The 16,487-nt window shown below is 41.2% G+C and overlaps 1 long non-coding RNA gene across 2 annotated transcripts; it reads left to right on the forward strand.

Moving 5' to 3' along the window:
• Positions 1-434: 434 nt before the first annotated feature.
• On the forward strand, positions 435-16,126 carry LOC109145519. 2 transcript variants are annotated; one of them, XR_005603961.1, is made up of 7 exons: positions 435-2,135; positions 4,675-4,776; positions 8,344-8,572; positions 11,016-11,918; positions 12,030-12,198; positions 14,021-14,219; positions 15,909-16,126. It is a non-coding gene; the product is annotated as an uncharacterized LOC109145519 (long non-coding RNA). The 2 variants fall into 2 exon arrangements; XR_002046926.3 differs by lacking the exon at positions 11,016-11,918 and having other exon boundaries at positions 12,030-14,219.
• Positions 16,127-16,487: the final 361 nt, after the last annotated feature.

Genomic DNA, 16,487 nt, shown 5'->3' on the forward strand with positions numbered 1-16,487 from the left:
GAATAATCTACTTCCCTGAGCAGCCTCTTTCAATGCTTGACCACCCTTTGAGTGAAGAAATTTTTATTACTATCCAATCTACACCTACTCTAGCACAGCCTGAGGCCGTTCCCTCTCTCCTGTCCCTGTTCCCTGGGAGCAGAGCCCGACCCCCCCGGCTGCCCCCTCCTGTCAGGGACTTGTGCAGAGCCACAAGGTCCCCCCTGAGCCTCCTTTGCTCCAGCCTGAGCCCCTTTCCCAGCTCCCTCAGCCGCTCCTGCTGCTTCAGACCCTTCCCCAGCTCTGTTGCCTTCTCTGAACATGCTCAAATTTTTGTCATGAGGGGCCCAGAACTGGACACAGCACTCGAGGTGTGGCCTCAGCAGTGCCAGCACAGGGACAGTCACTGCCCTGCTCCTGCTGCCACACCACAGCTGGGACAGCCCAGGGGCCATTGGCCTTCTTGGCCACCTGGGCACCCCTGGGCTCATGTCCAGCTGCTGTCACCAGCACCCCCAGGGCCTTTCCCAGACAGTTTTCCAGTGACTCCACCAGAGTCTGAGTCTTCTTACCATTGCAGTTTCAGACTGCAATGTCACATGTCTATGACAGACCTAGTCCTGAGACAATGGACTCCACCACATCCCATAAATATGCTGAAAATAGATTGGTAAACATGAATGCATGGTTTGATATGCTCTTGATATGGTCATATTTGCCCAGGAAAATACTGCACAGGTCTGATGAACTGCCTCTGTTCAGACAATAAGCTTTGCTGCACATACTTCTTACATGACCTTACAGAGGAGTCACTGACCTGATGCACCTCATGTTGTTCTGGCCAGAATGTTCCCCAGTAATTTCAAGGGTAATCAGAAGCAGCCCAATATTAAAATTTTGAGAGTAAAATAAGGGAAAAGTACTACCTATATGCACATCCTTAGCAAAATGGCCCTCCCATTTAAAGAGAGGTGGAAATTAAAGTAAACTAAATCTTTAAAAGTCTGTGTTGCTCTGCCAATCACTCATCAGCATTGCTTTTCTGTAGAATTATCATTATTGGAATGATCAAAATGTTCCATGAACTAGAACTTCTTGGAAAACCTCTGCTAAGGAAATTAGGTGTTTATCCCCAGCCGCACAGGGTGTATTTGTAACCTGGAATATACAAGCTGTCCTGAGGAATTCAGTGATTCTGTGGATCTGCTGGCACAGGATTTAATCTACTCTAAGGTGATTACACCTGAAACTAAAGGAGGTTAGATAACAGCAGAAGCTAATGGACCAAACTGTGTTGTATACATCCTGTGCAATGCTGCTGAACTCACCTGACTGCACAAAGTATGGCAGAGGCAGAATTTATTCTGACAGCCCTCAACTCAAACACAGTCTTCAAAGTAAGTTTTGGAGTTTGATGCCCAGGTCAAGTTTTTTTTATGTAGGTTTTAGCATTCATCATTCTCCATTCACCTCTGGGACAAAGAGTTTTGGAGAAGGGTGTTCAGACATGGTCCAGGAAAGGAAGGACCTCAACATTCAGTATTTCAAAGGAAAAAAAATTAATAAATCAGTGCAAAAAGTTAATATTTATTGCAGTTGTTAGTTTGAAAGAGGTGGATTTTCTAGTCCTGGCATTCTTCCAGTGCGACTTGTCAAACCAGGTTACATATGAAATGTGCCTGCAGCCAAAAATGTGAGAACTCAGCGTGACGATGTGCAGAGGCTTGTTTGATTTGGGGTGATTTTCACTTTTCATCAAAGAAACTACATGATCCTCCTTCATGGGTAATATTTCCAAGGCTCATTATTATTCCCTTGTTTGCTTTGGTTACTGGGGCTCATTGGAGGAAACATTTAATTTAGTTTCTTCATTATGAGACACTTTTTGTCAAGGTGCAATGTTGTGCTTTGTTCTTTAGACTTCTAATCCATAAAACCCTCCCTGGCTTTGCCATGTTTATTGACACCCAAGGGAATCTGCATTGCATAATATGTCAGATTTGTTTGTTTTTCCTTCCCAATTGTCTCTGTTTTTCTAGGGAAATATTCTCCAAAATTATTTTTTTTTAGACACAACAACAAAAGCTTATGTTTGAAACATTATGGATTTCACAGTATGAAGAAATGTATTTCATATGACAACATCAACACAAGAGGTAAATAACCAATTTACTCTGTTTCTGTTCAGAGGTGATAGCACACAGGTCAGGGATTGTAATTTTTTTAAACATGCTAGCTCAACAGGCTGTGATTGTCCAAGCACACTTCTAATTAATTTTTAAATATAAGTAACTATCATAGTTTTTCTATTTGAATGAGAATCCTGTTTACCAGCCAAAGTAGTTGCAGCAACTTAGGTACAATTTTAGTGATCCTGTTGATTGTTATGAACTATACTATTTTTATCTTTCACTAGTTCATGGCTACAAAGAGATACTTGCACCAAAGAGAGAAAAGAAATCCAGAGGTCCATGCCATGACAGGTTTTCAGAGTTTCTGTGTGCGAAAAAACAGTTCTGCATAGACTGTTTTACATTTTTATTTAAGTTCTTGCTTTCCAGTTAGTGGAAAGTTGTTACAACTTGTTAGGTGAGAAAGTAATGAATATATATCGAGTGTTAATCAAATAAATATTATGGTTTTGTAATATGTCCTTTCCATCTGTTCTTGATTGTTCTTCTTTGTCCAAACACATTTTCCCTTCCCTATCACACACTACTTTTAGTCCTCCCAGTTTCAGTTTTCACTCCTCCTTACTCACACAAGATTTATTGTTTCACCTGAAAGAATCTTCCATCCTGCCCTAATTTCCAAAGTCTATAGCGAAAACCTCTTTCCTTTTTTGCTCTGGAGGTTGGAATCACATCTAATTTGCAATTTAAAATTTCCCTTTTCACAGTCTTCCTTACTAAGTTTTCTTGCAGATGGTCCTCTTGAAATGACCTTTTTGCATCTTCTACCCCCCTGTTCTCCCTCATTTTGTTAATGGAAAAAAAATGCAGCTTATTTCCCTTCCTTTGTGTATTGTTCAACCAAGTTTCTGCTTCCTAGAATAAGTTGCTCATGGAAGTCAGTTTAGCAAATTATTTTCCTGACAGTTTTGTTCTTCTCTTTGTCGGGTTAGGTGGGGCTGCTCATCTTTTAAAAATCTTTTCTAAAAGGTGCACAGCTCCCAGTATTTATTGTCCCTTCTATTAAAAGCATTCATCAGTGCTGACACTTCTCAGCATCCCTATGCTGAGTTTAACTGCAACTTGCAACAGCAGCGTGGAGATAAAACTAAATTGAGAGATGTCAGGTTACTTATTTTGTAGAATAAGTGTGCTCTGCAAAACATGAAAAGCCTGGGGTCTCCTTAAATCACTAGAGGTAACTGAAGGGGAAAAGACAAACATTTTTTTAGAGAGAGGAAGGAGGAGAACAACCTGACATCAGTAAAGTGGGGGAGCAACCTTCCAGAACAGGTTGGAGCCGGTTGTTTTGCACCCAACAAAGCTGATTAAGCTGTGCCAACTGGCTGCAACCCTGACAGCAGGTGAAGCTCATTTCTGTCAGACTTCTTGACTCTGAGTGGTTCCAGCAATGTAGATACTGGTGATGGACCAAAGAGAGAGAGATAGGATCTGCTCCATTATTCTGCTTGGAGCAGCTTGGGCCCAATTTTTTAATTAAAAAAACATTAACTAGGGTCCAGGTATCCCTGGCTATTTGCTGTGCAGGGAGATTATTCAAATTGCCAGGCACATTTACTCACACTGGGTGAAACCACTGGAATTGTGTACTGTTGCCCCAGGTCAATGCAAATGAAGAAGGGACACTACCAATGAGAGAACTTAAATCAGGAAGTTATTTCTGTGAGGAAAGAGGAAGGAAACAGCATACAGGGAATGGAAGATCCTCTTGAAGACAGCTTAGAAACACCACACTACTTTCAAGAAGAGCAGTGGTCTAAACATCCAAAATATAGAAAAAAAATCAGAAATAAATTGACCAAGCTAGATTTGATCTCATCTGAGAAGATGGAGAAAATACATTAAAATGATAGCACACCTTTCATCCAGGGGCAAATTGGCTTTTGGAAGCCAGTGAGATATTGACAACTTTTTACAATATTGTCCCAGACTGCAAACTGATCGAAATCCCCCTCCCCCCTCCTCCTCTCAACCCAAGTCCCACCCATTATCCTCTGCAGAGTGAGTCAGAGCTTCCCAAACATCCATGATGTTGTGTCAACACTTTCTTGTATGAAAGGAAAAATGTCCTCTACCCTGGAGTCTTGTAGCAGATAAAAATAATTTCAAATATATGTTGAGCTGGGGCTTCTAAAAAACTAGTGTCCAAATAAAAACTCAGGTTTAGGAAGCAGATCTTGGAGTGATCAAGGAGAAGGTAGAGGAACAGAGATGCTAAGAAGTTCTTACTGGAAGCAAGTTCCCTTCTTCCTCACCCCTCCAGCATCACTGAGCAATGTGTTCCAATATTATTTCAATATATGACTAACATAATTAGTTTAATGCTCACTCCTTCCTCACATAAACCTGAAAGTAAACTATAATTCCACTGCAAGCAAACAAAGGATGGCATGTGAGGCGTCCCTTGAAAAATGCTGGTGCAAAAGAAAATGCAGAATTTTGTGAAGGCAGCAAAAGCAGTGACAACTGTTCAGCTTAATAAATTTCTTCTCCTCATCTTCAGTTCCAGCAGAAATACTCTGTTTCAATGAAGAGGTGCGCTGTGGGAAGGCCAGCAGACCCTCAGGTCTTCCCTCTACGTCCGCTGAGAAATGTGCCAGAAAAAGTGAGTATCTTAGTGGCAGACATACAACTGTAATTTTCAAAGGCAGGAAACACCAGCTTCTCCTGAAAATTGAGACACATGATGATCTATTTTTCTTAGAAAATGTTAAAGTGTATGCCTGAGCGTATAAATACCTGTATAACACACCTCACACATGCACACATGTATAAATGCAATACATACATAGGTTGTAATTATTATCCTTCATTTGTTTGTGCTTTCTCTCTTACCTCTGTTGAAGTGCTGTTAAATTACATAGAAAATAAAGAAGTGTTTAAAATCTGTCCATTTAGCACTCTAGGAAATTCAAAAAGACTGAAAAAACCCAGTGTAATTTACAAACTTTACTTCATCTAACTTCATTATTTGCATTCATGCATCTGCTTGATGTAATATTTATTAAATATGAAGCTTAGGAAACAGACAGAAAATATTTCTAATGTAGTTGACTGGCTGACCACAGAGCACTACCACAATTTTGTAATAAACTTTAAGACAGTGCTTGAACACTATTAAAGACAAATGCTGTTGGAAGAAACCACACAGAATCAGAGAACCATAGCATGGTTTGGGTTAGAAGAGACCTTTAAAGATCATCTAATCCAAACACCCTGCTGTGGTCAGGGATGTCTTTCACAAGATTATGTTGCTCAAGGTCCATCCAAACTGGCCTTGAATATTTCCAAAAACGGTGAACCCACGACTTCTCTGGACAATATGTTCCAGTGCCCTCACCACTCTCATTCCAAAAAACTCCTTCCTTATATCCAGCCCTCTTTGAATTTTAAAATCACAGCACCTTTCCCTGTAAAAAGTCTTTCTCCATCTTTCTTATAAGCCCCTGTTACAAATTGAAAGGCTGGAGTATGTTCTTCCCAAACTCCTCTCGCTTCCAGAGTGAACAACGCCAGTTCTCTCAGCCTGTCTTCACAGGAGAAGGGTTGCAGCCCTTTGGTCATTTTGGTGGCTCTTCTATGGTCCTGGTGCAATAGATCCAGGAATTTCCTGTGCAAACTTACTGAGAGTGCCCTTGATCTCCATTAATGGTGTCTACACCATTTATGGGGCTATTAAACAGTATTGGTGCCAGTACAGGTTCTTTAGGAGCACCACTTGTTGCTGGCCTCCGCTTGAACCTTGAGACATGTACTGCCACTCTTAGGATGTGGCCATCCAGCCAATTCCTCGTCCATCTATCCATCCATCAATCAAATCCATATCTCTCCAATGCAGAGGCAAGAATTTTGTGTTCTTTTCTGCCCTTTTCCAAAAATGGATGTGATATTCCCTTTTCCCCAGTCACTGGGCACTTTGCCTGGCTGGCATAACTTTGCAAATATGACAGAGTGGCATGACAACTACAGGGTACTATGGACTATGTATATTCAGGTTCCCCATGTGGTCTCAAATGTAGTTTTCTCAGGATACTCTCTTCTCTGATGAGACACTCTTTTCCAAGAAAGAATGGTCTCAGTTAAACCACTGTATTCACAGCTTTCCTTAGAAGCCTTTTTAGGCATCTTAAAGGAAATAAATATATTTTCTGATGCTGTGCTTCCCCACATCCTCTCTGACAAAGATAAAAAGAAAGGATCCAAGGAAATTCCTGGATTTATTTTTATGAATCACGGCATCTCTATTTTTTTAATCACACATAACCCTACGTATTTCTTCAAACAATTTACTTCTTGTAATACTGTAAAGGTGGGTACAGTACAGTCATGTCTAATAATTTATTTACTCTGAGCTGATTTATTCATCGCATCCATATCAGCTTTAAAAGTTTAGGTACTCTGTACTGGTATTGTGGTATTTCATAATTTTACAATTGCTGTTTCAGAGATGCAGTCAGTCAAAAAATGTGATTACACTTATGAGTATCCATCGACCTGTGTGTAGAATCATGGAACCATAAAATTATTTGGGTTGGAAAATACCCTTGGGATCATCAAGTCCAACCATTAACCCAGCACTGCCAAGGCCACCACTAACCCATGCCCCCAAGTGCCACATATGTCTTTTAAATCCCTCCAGGAACAGTGACTCCACCACTTCCCTGAGAAGCCTTTTCCAATGCTTGACTAACCTTTCAATGAACAATCTTTTCCTGATGTCTAATCTAAACCTCCCCAGTCACAGCTTGAGCATATTTCCTCTTGTCCTCTTACTTGCTGCCTGGGAAAAGAGTATACAAATTGATATAAATTCCCCCAAATTTTAGCAGTATTCATTTTACACACAATCTTTTATAAAACATGAAATTTGCAACAATCATTTTCTGAATATCTTCCCAAGTTTTAGAAGTGAATAAAACACTAGTTTTCTTCCTTATATGCTGAGGGCAGCTTACTGTCAGAATTTCCACACAACAGACACCAGTCTGTCTAATGGCACATAATCTGTGGGTTCCCTTCCCATGACTGTTTTATCCAACTAAACCAGCATTTTCTAGTCTGTCCTGAAAAGGTGATTTCACTTTTTTCCAGAAGCAACAAGTAAGTGCTTATTCTACCACCTGGACTGTGATCTGGAGCTGTGCAACATTCCCTGAAATCACACCCCTTCTGCTAAGGCAGCTTCACTTCCAGGAGCCACACTTGACAAACTTTGGCTAAACTTCCCCAAGAGGTTGTGCTCCCAGTGAGCTGAAAGCATAAAAAATGTAATTGATAAGGTGTGAGTCAGGGGTGCTTCACCCTAATGTGCGTAGAACCCAGTGAGATCACCTGGCACCTTCCCACATAAACACATCAAAAGCATGTGCTGAACAGGTTTGATTAGATAAATCCATTGCACAATGATAATATTGCTGGAGCTGAAAGAGGAATGAAAGGGTGGATTGCAGACGGATTCAAAAACGTGACGGTTGGGTTTCCATCCCTGCTTCAAGGACGTGGTGAAACCTGGAGTGTTTGAATGATGCTCAAAATTACCTTCAGATGAGGCCACTAGCAGAATTCTGAGTGTGGTATCACATTTCTAACAGCCTCAGGATTTTGCTGGATATTTCCAGCTTGCCATTACTCCCTGATATCCCAGCATACGGTTTGACGAATTATTTGAATTATCTTCAAAGCCCTTATAATTAGCTGGGTTTCTTTTGTCTCTGCAAATCTTGGCAAGTTTTGTCTTGTAAATCAATCCCTTCATCTCCTCCAGCAAAGCATAAGACAAAAACTGTGGAACATACAAAAGTCAGGTGAGAACAAAGCACTCCCTTTTCAACACATGACATAGAAAGTGACTGTAGATATTAATTTTATTCAAGTATGCCCAAATGCAGTAGTCACTCTAAATTTCAGACATCATAAATGCTGAGAGCTGTTATTATCACTGGTATTAACTTTTATTTGTGCAACTCTAAACAAAATTGCAATGATCAGTGTGTTTTTGCCATGTGACAATATTTTTCCATTTCCCCCTCAAATATTTTATCTCCTGCATTTGACCCATCAGGCTTGAACGGCGGAAAGGACCTTGCTGAGGTCTATGACTCACTTCAGCTCTTCCCCAGCCACTCCCTGGGTGTGTTTTATGTTTTGTTTTGTTTTGTTTTTATTTTAATAGGAGCAGCTCTTCTGCAATCTGAGGCTGCACAGCTCTGTAACCGCGTGGCATCACCTGCCTGCCACAGGAAGGGACCTTTGTGATTAGCAGTCTCAAGAGGAAAACGTGACACCCATTCACAAGGGTTCCTGGTGCAATTTTGACACAGTAAAATGCTTTTAAAGCATCCATCCAGATGCTCTGAGAAGTGCCACTCCTGCAAACTGAAGATGCCTGGCTTCTGTGTTTGGTAATTGTTTATTGCTGGAAAACACTGACCTTTGAAGGATTTCATGTACACAAGAGTCACTCAGGGAGAAGTTTTTTGCAGACTCAGGTCAGTTAGGTCATGATGAAGCATGTCATGAGCTACAGAACATCCCTCTACATTTCGGGGGAGAGGTTTTTTTTTCCGCAGCCTTTGCTTTCACAGGCAGACTTCTTGAGATGGAGCTTGACTCTCTCTGATGGCATTTGGAGTTCAGCACATGTGGACAGGCTAATTTCTTAGTTGGTACCCCAAAGCGTTTTCATTGAGAAAAACCTAGGAAATAATGACATGAAGCAGCATTCTTCTGGTCCCCAGGGTCTGTATTTCTTATTTATTGTAGCTGACATTTGACTCCTGGCTGGAGGAGATGGTTCACAAAGTCCACAGATATTTCAAGTGGCTGCAGGGGTCCAAAATGGAACCTACACACATTTCTGGGGACTCACCTAATTTCCTAAAAAGGAATAATGTGAAGTGAATAAAGTATGTGAGAACAGAAAAAACGAGAAATGCCCGGCTCCAGAGCAGCTTGACATTTCAACATGAAATTACAGACTTGCCTTTTCTTCACTGAAGCGTTCTCTGCTTCAGAGCCAGAGGAAAACGTGTATTTAATCTGCAAATTGTCAAGGGAAATATAACATTATGGTAAGAAACTGAAAAAAAACCTCTTCATGGGAGCACAGGAGACACAGATGGCACTTGCTGTAAGATATTAAGTCCTTACATTTGACTTCCTGCCTGCACCAAAATACGTATTCAGTACAGTGATGGCTGGGTTGTTCAGAAAGCAGATTTGCTATGTGAAAGGCAGTAAATGGCTGTCACTTGACCAACAAACAAAAACGAAACCCAACCCCTCAGGTCAAAATACTGTTCCAAGCCTAGAGCTCAGGCACTTTGTTTTCCATTGCATTGCCATTAACCTTCAAAGCCTCCTCAGTCAATTGAAAAGGGGAGCATGAGTCAGAAAGGAGTTTTTCCTTCTAAAAATCTCCATAAATTGCAAAACTATAAGGTTTGTATCACCCATAATAATGGTCATTAATAAAAATCACCTAAGTTTTGTGTTCGGAGGAATGCATAATAAGCAATCAGCTTTGATGGAAGCATGGCAAGGTACTCCAAAATTTTTTGATGATGGCAAATGAAATTTAGCCCACATGAAATGGCCCAAATACCAGCACTGATTGAGCATCGTTTGGGGTCACCAGTCAGATATGGGCACAAGTTTATCCACCATATCTGTTAACAGAGATCATGTCTCAGTCGTAAATGATATTTGCACAGCAACACTCTGATGTCAACAACTCACAGAGCAGCCTGTGAGATGAAAAGATTTTTAATGGATTATTTGTGTATTATCCAACAGCACCTTCAGCATCTTAGGGCAATCAAGATACCCCAATCTCAAACTCGCATCTTCCTTGACACGTCAGTTGTGCCCAGCTGGGTAATTTATTCTCCACCATACAGCCTTGAGTCAGGGAGAGACGTCAGCACATGTGTAATCTCCAGCACGTTCGTTGTCCCCTTGATTTCAGCAGGTGATTCATAAACCTGTGGAATTACAAGCGTAGCTCTGTTGTTGTGCTTGCCAGGGAACGATCCCATGCAGTTCAAATTCCATTACATCCCCTAGAAGCTCCTTGGGGCATTCCATGCTTTCAAAATACTTAGCAGTGGAGCCTTTGGGGACCACTCATTTGCAGCTTGTGGGTCTTTGGGGAAGGAGGAGAATGCTAAACTAAGAGTCAGTCAGGCTGTTCACAAAGCACTTACTCCAACAGTTTTTTAATTGCTTTAGTGCATCCAGCTTTGCGCCCTTCCTAATCCAACCACTCTTTAATTGTCATTTGATTTTTGTTTTTGTATTTTGTGTTTTGTTTGTTTGGTTTTTTTTAAGGTGACGATGGTAATTCATTGTTATTGTTTGTGTTCTGTTTGAAAATACAGCTGGACTGTTGCCTTTGCAGGGGTAAACTTCCTTCTGGAAGTTCCCTAAGTCCATGTGCTTGCAGAATCCTTTTCTGCCCTAAATCTTCTTCCCACAGGCTTTGGCAGATGACCTAAGCACAGCCTGCTCATGCATCCAGGTAGGCATCTGGCAGGATCACAATTTAACAGCATAAACTATTTCTGCTGGGATTAGCAGGCTCTTCCCACCGGCTTTTTGCTGTCAAAGCAGAGCTGCAGCAGAGAGGACCACGAGGTGGCAGTACTGCATGAGCTATAGGACGAAAAGCCAGCATTTTTTGGAATTAATTTCTAGGGAAACAGGTTTTCTACTGGCACCTTCAGAGCTCGTTGCAAATTCAGTCTGCCCTCAGCCTGCTTTGCAAATCTATACCCCCCAGATTATGGAGTGAGGTGGTTAATGGCTCGAATTCTTCTGCTAACAAAATATTGTTGTTTGTTTTAGCACAGTATGTACCAACACGAAGGATGACACTATATTTTAAGGCACCACAGAAAGCTTGTAAACAGGAGATAGGATTTCCCCTTGTCCTCTGTCTTGAGTGGAAGTGTTTCAGAAGAAAAGCAGTGCAAAAATACCGAATTTCACTGCAGAGCAGAAGAGGAATGGGCTCTTTGAAAACATTTCTAGAGAACTGTTCTTCCTTGTCAAGTGAATGTTCTTCAGTGTCAGCACAGCAGAGTTAATTACAGAGGGGAAAATAACGTGCTAATGCAGCTAAATTGTTCTCAGCCTCCCCAGGCTGAAGAACCTGGTAATTTCTGGATAATGGTCAGTCCTGAATGACAAAATGGGTGTAAGGCTGACTCAGAAGGTGGTAGGAATATCTGAGCAATAAATGCTGAGCTTTAAATGTCTGTGGAATTGGATCTTTCCTCTGCTCCTTCACGCTGTAGTGGCACTAAGGAAAAATGCCTTTTATGAATGAAGCAGTCACAGTGAGTTGTGGAATATAAGTATAGGAATGCTTCGTCTTCCCAAACCTTGTGCCTCCAGACTTCCTTCCTCCAGGTGAGGAGAACAGCCATCAGCTTTGTCACTTTGAATTATGACCATGTTCCATGTTGATGAGGCACCTCCAGCCAGCCTTCTCATTTTCTGGTGCTCAACAGCCTTCTGTCTGTGAAAGCAGAGTGAGAAATAGCTCTTTCCTTCAGATACGAAGAGACAGGTGTGCTGTGCAATGCAGGAAAAAATGGGAAAAGGAAATAAATGAGGAATTATTCAAATGGGCAGGAGCTACCACCTGTCCTGAAAGGAAACCCTGCCATTAAATCCTGGAGACTGATGCACTATGATCCAATGTAATATGACCTAGCAAAGAGAAGACTGAAGGACTCAGTGAAGGTGGGTTTCCTTTCCTCAGTATGAAGAGACAGGAGGAGGTGAAAAACAGTGGTTTCTGTCTGCTTGATATTTAACAAGTAACAGACACCTTTCCTTGTCTTTTCTCCTCAGGAGGATGCAAAGCAACCATTTCACTGGCAGTGTTTGCTCTGGACATATTCCACCACCAGAGGAACAGTCAGCACTAAAGCACAGACAAGAGGCTCCTGTCAGATCCATCACTTCATCCCCAGCATGGTTAAAGGCTCATTGAGAGAAAGACATTCCTACACAATGGCTAGTATGTTCATATCCATGCATGTGTGTGTTTGTTTACAGAAATACACGTGCATTCATTTTGTTATTACATTTTGCCTGGAGAAATATGCTGAAGTAACCAAACTTGTGCTGGGAACACCACCACCAGCTGTTGAAGGACACAGAAATTTACACCCTGCCGCATAAATGCTTTGTTTACTGTAGTTTAAGAAATACTGTGAAGGGGAAATCAAGCAAGACTTGAGGACAAGTTTTACCTTTGCAGGTTGCCCTCCACTTGCAATGGAAATCTCCAACATTTGAAGATTTGTTTGAGCCCACCTGGATGGTTGTTTTCTGCCTTGTAGTGAACATTTAGTATTAATTTTCTCTGCAAGGTCATTGGTACACAAAGACAAGGAAGGAAGAAATCCTAACATGACTGCCTTTTTGAAATCCTTCCACCACAGGGCTCTACCCATTTATCCTCTGAGGGAATACAAACAACAAACTGATTTAAGTGTTGCAACAATAGCCACAAAAGTGTGTTAGGACTGTAGCCCTCCTAACACCACGTGGAGGAAAGTGAGACAGCACCCAATAGCATTCCCTAATTGCCCATTTTCTGTTGATTGCCAAATCCTTCACCGGGTGCCTTCACCCTTGTCTGGCAAAGATGAGGGGTTCTTGCTGTCTTTGCTTGCCCTGGCCATCTTGTGTTGGACCTGCACCTCAGGAGATGTGTCCTCCACCAAAGCCAAGGCCCATTTCCAAGTGCAATTAAATTGTGGCGCAGGAAATGACAGTGCAAAATGCAAGGGAACAACATTACCTTGGAGGAAATTATGTATTCAGCAGGTCCTCCTCACAAATCTTCCACAAAGCATTACTTCTCCAGGGTATTATTACTGGACTTGGTAAAAGCTGTGCTCTTCCTCTGCAGGACACTACATTTTTGAAAAAGCAGTTGCCTTTGTGTTGTTTTCCGATTCTACATTTTCGAATATTGAATTCTCGAAACTGAAAACACATGGCTGAGTCTAATTACTATTCCTAATTCCTGCTAAGATAGCCTGAAGCAGATGTTTAAATGAACTTCCTCACTGTGGAGAGAAAGCAATCAGCAGGTAATGATAGGCTGGACATAATAATGTCCTTTTTTTGCTGTTGTCTAGGCCACTGCCAAACTGCTACTACCGCCACAAATAATCAAAGAAACAACAAAGAAAACCCCAATAACAGGTTGGTTATTGTTGGTTCACATTAGAAGATGCAAGAATTCACACATGCCACTCATCCACTATTTTCATGATACAGAGAATGCCATTAGTCACTAGAGAAAAAGAAGAACAAATTTCAAGCCATTTTAAAAATAAATATATTTGTGACTGAAGATTACTGTCTGCCAAATATTGCTTAATAATTCACCATGGATGTACTCAATATTTTCTCTTCCCTTCTGCCAGTACATATCTCCCAACCAAAATTCCTGCGTGGGGCTATGCCTTGGTTTTCATCAGCCTTGTCAAAAGATGACACAACAGATGTGTAAATCTTTGCAATGCATTTTGCTTCTAGGAAAAGATTTCAGGAAAGCACACATGCTTGCTCCATGTATACTCAAAACTCAGCAGATGTATCATGATGAGTTGCCTTGATTTGGCTCCAGAATTAAATTACAGCCATCAGCACACCTCCTGCCAAGAACAGGGAATGAAACTCTGTTTAGCCCAATCATCCTGCTTTAGCTGCAGTCATGATTTCGTGCCCTTTGCAGAAATATTTCCTTCTAAAAGTGTTCCACTAACATTTGTTAATGTAAGTATTTCAAAAATACTGACAGTAATTGTTTTGTTCACTTGCAGGGCTTTCATCTCTCTCTTTGTAGGTTATTACAGCTGATTGGAACTGAACTGATGAAAAACATTTCACTGTAAGAGGCTGATTGATGAGCCCAAAGGATCTCACTGGAAATGTTTAGTCTTGAGCAGCCTCTACCAAATCCCAGAGCTGGTTCCAAAGTGACTGAGCAGGGATTCCTGACGAGCCCAGTTCCAGAGTTGGGTATGTGGGAAACACAGGTTCATACACAGTCCAGGAGATCCTGACTCCTGCTTTTTTCCTAAATTTTATTTTAATTCTGAGTAATTTATTGTCAGCCCAATTGGTGCTTAAAACAAAGTTTTCTTTAAGGTGCAGAGTGAAGGAACCCTGATCAGCTGGAAATGCTGACTTTTGTTTTTGGTGAATTCCAGTACTCCTCAATAGAGTTCAAACCAATTACTGCAAAGATTCCTGCTAGAATCCTCTTGAGTAGAAAAGAGTCTAAAAGTCTTCTCCAGATTACATTCTTCCATTTTCTTCTATTGTTTTCTTTATGGAATACAGCTAGGTCAGTTTTGGAGAGATGCCACATTGCAGGAATAAGTTCTTCTTGTCCCAGTGTGGCAAACTCTTCTGCAAGACGCTGGTTTCACAAGATTGTTCTCCATCTGGACTAAAATCTGAAAAAAAGACCATTTAAAGGGTAATTTAATAATAAATTTTGACAGGCTTTGGTGCACCAACTATCAATTGCAATAAAAAGCATTTTTCTATTTTTGCTCCCTAGTTTTGCTGTCTCTGTGTAGATGAAACCTTTCAAACCTTTACTTTGATACACATATCCAAAAATATATATTTTCAGTTTGGGATTTCCCCATTCATATAACCAGAGTACGACAGGTACAAATCAGCACAGATTTCCCTTGGAGGAATTTCGTTCCCTCTCAGTCCTTTAATGCCCTTCTGCAGCTGAAAGAAGGACTCAGCAGCATCATAATTATTCCAGCTCTCAGCACAGTTCAAGAGACTAATGAGGAAACTGAGCAGTGGAAAGATGAAACATAAGACAATGCCATAGTTCAAAAACTGTCTGAGAGGCAGAAAATGGGGCAAGAAGCTGTAATTGGTGTCAAATCACAGACAAAAGCAGTGGCTGTCTGTAAAGCTGCCGTCTTTGTCTCATGAACCTGTAATAAAGCTTTTGTTAGTGGCACATTTTGCAACAAAGCAAACTCCAGACAATATAGGAGATGGGAATTATGAAGCTGTCCCAGCCGTGCTGCCTCCTGTCAGGCACACCAGCCCCAGAAGAGCTTCCAGATACTGAATGATTTAGTGGCATCACATAACAACTTGAACCTTGGTTTTTTTTTTTCATATTAGATGCCCAGCATTCTGTGCTACTAAGACCTCAGAAAGGCCCCTGCTAGGGCATCTGGACACCCAGACCTATTAATAAGTGCATGACCAGAGGTGGCTCCAAAATCCTTGGCAAGGCCTTGGCTTCTCCTGAAATCATGGTTATTTCAGTCATTCAGCATTTTACGTGTTTTCTTTCTTTCTGACCCTGCAGACTGAGTGATTTTCAATGTATGTGGTTTTCAATGTTTTTTCTTGATGTGTCCTACTGTTTGTAGGCAGGTATTGGTGTAATGTTGTGGCAGATAAAAAGAAAAAAGTCATTAAATGGAAGATAACTTCTATGAAAAAAAATATTCTCTGAAGAGGATATTTTACACTATTTCAATAGGCTTTTCAAGACAAATTATTACATATTAGCAAAGAAGGTTCTGCCTAGCTTTCACTGGAAAAAGTGGGAGAGAGAGGCAGGAGACCATTTCTGCTTGGGCACCTTCTGTTTTGCTATCAGGCAAGACAACAGATTTGTTTGGGAATTCTGTGATTTATTTTTTGAATTTTTGTTTTCAGGTCGAACGCAAGAGACAGTAGGAGGGGCAGGTACTCACTCACGGTGGAAATCAGTCTACTGCCACACATCTAGTTAGAAACGCAACGTTATCTGTTTGCTGCTGCTGCAGTGCGCTTTTCAATGGCTTGTCTAGCCAACATCCCAGCAGTGACCAAACGACAGCAGTTTCATTTTGTGTAGCAATCGAAACCATTCAGTTTCAAAGAGCGATTGAAGTTTAATAAAGCGTTTCATTGCTAACCACCAAACGGTGTCAGATTTCCACTGGCAGGTTTAGGCAAAGAAACCTCCTGCCTTTTTTTTTTTTTTTTCCCCCAGGACCAACTGAATCAGGGATGTGTCATCAAGAACCAGCCTTTTTTTGGTTTAGCTTTACAGTCACTCCACAGCTGGCTGGGAATGGCAGGCTGTGTGTTGGTGAAATGAGTATTTATTCAAATTCTGCATGTCCTGGAAGCATCAGGTCAGGCTTCCTGGGGCACTGCCATAAAATGAACCTTTTTTTGTGAGGGAATGATGGAAATTAGTTGTGCACAGTGCCAGAAAAGGCAAAGCTGTGGAAGGTGACAATATATGCA

This window comes from Corvus cornix, chromosome Z (assembly GCF_000738735.6).
Source record: "Corvus cornix cornix isolate S_Up_H32 chromosome Z, ASM73873v5, whole genome shotgun sequence".
NCBI lineage: Eukaryota > Metazoa > Chordata > Aves > Passeriformes > Corvidae > Corvus > Corvus cornix.